At 52.2% G+C, this 3,612-nt stretch overlaps 1 pseudogene; it reads right to left on the bottom strand.

The window, feature by feature from the left end:
• Window positions 1-2,668: 2,668 nt before the first annotated feature.
• On the bottom strand, window positions 2,669-3,612 carry LOC123424920 (annotated as a pseudogene).

Here is a 3,612-nt window from a genome sequence, read left to right on the forward strand (position 1 = left end):
CTAAGCAGCTTGCGAGGGAGCGGAGAGCCGCCGGGCGGACGCCATCAGCGCGTCCAGATAGCACTGAAGCACCAAAGGGCATGTGCCGCGACGCAGGAGAGCAGAATGTGAGATCCAGTCCCCGGGACGTGGCACAAGGGACAGATGCCGTTACCCGGACCATGGCGTTTCAGCACCTCGGTCCCTGAAGGCAAACGGTCGCGGAGAAGCTGCCAAACGAAAATCTTAATCTTCAGAGGCAACGATGCCTTCCAAAGTGGGGATAACCACGGAAGGACCGACATCCTGCATAGAGCCAGATAGGCCGAACTAACGGAGAATTCTCCCGAGGGAGAAAGACTCCAGGAAACACTATCGCTGACCGACGAGTCTGGGAGGGGAACCACTGCCTGCAGTAATTCTCAATCCTGGACCTTGGCTGGACCGAGGGGACGGCGGAACGCAACATGCCATCTGTCCTCCAAAGGAGACGCAGAGACAAGGACAGCTGGGTCGTCGCAAATAGCAAAGAGCCTCGGAAAACATAAGCGTAAAGGTTCTCCATCCAGCCAGGGGTCCAACCAAAACTGGGTCCCAGACCCATTGTCCACCAAGACCCGCAGACCCAACCTAATATCGTTCTTGATGCCCTGGATAGATTTCCAGAACTGTGACCCATTCGCGACCGAGCAGGCCAAGAGGGGTCTGCCCCGCAGGTACTTGGCCTCAATCAGTTGAAGCCACAAACCCCCATCTCCCTACAGGATCCGCCATACCCAACATAGCATCAGGGCAACGTTCATGCGGCGGGACGCAGGGATGCCCAAGCCCCCTCGGTCTTTTGGCAAGCAAATATCGGCCCATTTCACCATGTGATATTTGAGTCTACCATCCCCTGCCTGCCAAAAGAACCTAGCCAGCTCCTTGTCAAAGGCGCTATACACACCTTCGGGCAAGATATACATCCCCATCATATACATGGGGAGGCTCGCAAGGTTAGAGCTAATGAGGACGGTCTTGCTGCCCTTAGACGTGAACCTACCGCACCAGGGCTCCGCACGGGACGCTACTCGTCCCACAAGCGGATCAAACCCGCTAACCAAGATCCTGGAATCAGCAAGGGGCATCCCCAAATATGAGATGGGGAAGAGAGCCAGCTTGCAGTTAAGGTTGCCCGCGATCCTGTGCTGCTCAGCCTCGGAGTAGCCCAGGACCACAACCTCACTCTTATCAAAGTTAATCTTAAGTCCAGACATTTCCTCGAAGTAGAGCAAAAGGAACTTAAGTTTAGCAATGTTTGATCGGAGCCTGCGACCATGATCATGGTGTCGTCCGCATATTGGAGGTGAGAAACACCACCACCCGAGATGAGGTGGCCAACCACCCCCTGAATATGACCAACTAGCTTGGCCTTATCCAGGATGCCAGCAAGGGCGTCGACAACGAGGTTAAAAAGCAGGGGGGGGAATAGGGTCTCCTTGCTTTACCCCCTGGAAGCCTGGAAAAAGGGGCCGACTTCATCATTGATATTGATCGCTGTGCTACCAGATTTAACCAGTTGCATGATCCAGAAACATCACCTCTCGTCAAATCCACGTCGCTGCATCACCAGCCTCAAAAAGGACCAATCAAGACGGTCATACGCCTTCTGGAAGTCCAATTTGAGGAAGACCCCCTTGAGTCCCTTGGACGCCACCTCGTGGACAATCTCGTGAAGGGTAAGAATCCCATCATGAATCCGCCTGTCCTTCAAGAATGCGGACTGGAGGGGGTGAGCAATCCGTTCGGCCACAGGGACAAACGAGTGGCGCAGACTTTTGCAAAAATTCACGCCAACACGTTAATCACCGTGATGGGACGGAATTGCCGGAATTTGAAAAAATGTGCCGGAATTTGAAAAAATGTTCTGAAATTTGAAAACATGTTCCGGAATATGTAAAAATATTCTGGAATTTGAAAAATGTTCCGAAATTTGGAAAAATGTTCCGGAATTTAAAAAATGTTCCGTCATTTTAAAAAATGTTTCGGAATTGAAAAAATGTTCCAGCATTTAAAAAATTGTTCCGGAATTTGAAAAAATGCTCCGTGTTTGAAAATATGTTCTGAATTTGAAAACAATGTTCCAGAATTTTAAAAAATGTTCCGGAATTTGAAACTTTTTCCAGAATTTGAAAAAAAGATTTTGTACATATTTAAAAAAAATGTTCCTGTTTCTAAATTTTCTTCTCATAATTCAAAAAATGTCCGTGTTTGAAAAATGTGTTCGCGCTTTCAAATTTGTTTGGAATTTTTCAAAATTGTTCTCCTTGTCAAATTTTTGTTCTCTAGATAAATGTTCTTTAAATTTGAAAAATGTTTTTGCTTTAGTTAAAAACAAAGGAAAAGAAAAAAGCCGAAACAAAGTAAAAATAAAAATAACAGTGGAGGAAAAGATAACAGAAAAAAGAAATAAAACTGGTCCGGCCCATTACGGGCGCCCCACCTATGCGGCGCTGGAGCTCCCTGCCGCAATGAGCGGCAAGTAGGAGCCCCCCTCCCTGCCGCAATGAGCGGCAGGTAGGAGCTCCCGAACTCCACGTATAGGCCATGAGATGGTTACTAGGGAGGGCCCAACTGTATTACCACGCTATGCGAGGACTGCGGTGGTGGTGACGGCGAGGGTGAGACTGACGGAGCGGCTGCCTAAAATCTATTCACATTTAGTCTTTAATTGACTGTGGTTGCCGAGGGCCGATGATCTGTCACTATTAAGATTAATTACACTAATGTAATTAGGGAATCTACTTTTCCCAACCCTCGGGCGACTTTGTCCTGCAACCTACGCCTCTCCCGCGCGCTCGTCCTGGAACCGGCGTCCCTTCTCAGAGCGTCGTGTTTGTCCGGGCGATATTTATACTCTCTGTAAACAGTAACGAATGACATTGGAATCTGTTTTGATTCTAAACACGTTATCAGCACTTGCCGACCAGAGAGAGCGAAAGAGAACAGTGAAGGAGGGAAGGGAAGGAGAACTCGCCGCTGGTGACATGCCAGGCCTCGTCGCCTTTTTCCTTCACCTCATCCGCGAGGACAGTCTCCGCTACCGCCTCGTAGCTCGTGGCCGCCACGGAGTAGGTGGACTCCGGCGCTTCCGTCGCAGGATGCAGGCCATCCGCCGCTTCGGCCGCGATGCCGTTAGACGCGGTTACCATGGCACTGGGATGGGTGCACGCGGAGGTTCCTACGCCTCTAGACGCGGTCGCGGGGCCGCCGTATGCGCCCACCGCGGTGCTCCTCGCGCCCGTGACCCTACGCCGATGGGATTCAACCCTTGGCTGGTGGCCGGCCCGAGCGCCCCTGTGGCGCATTGGGCTGCAACCGCGGCTGTCCCGCCCCCAGGTCCCCGCCTCCACCACCTCCTCCACCGACGGCTTGGATCGCGCCTCGACGCCCACACCGGCCGTCGAGACCGTTGGCCCGAGCCGTGGCCCTCCAGGCTGCGTGCCCGTCCCGATGCATACCTTTGCGGACGAGGAGGCCGCGCTCGACTTCGTCTCTGCGCCCACCGGCGCCTCCGGCGTCATCCGCCTCGGAGTAGGGATGGAGGGCGCCGACGCGAAAGCAAATCCCTGCTTCTCTCGAAAGAAAAATCAT

Source organism: Hordeum vulgare, chromosome 2H, assembly GCF_904849725.1.
Source record: "Hordeum vulgare subsp. vulgare chromosome 2H, MorexV3_pseudomolecules_assembly, whole genome shotgun sequence".
NCBI classification, from domain to species: Eukaryota; Viridiplantae; Streptophyta; class Magnoliopsida; order Poales; family Poaceae; genus Hordeum; species Hordeum vulgare.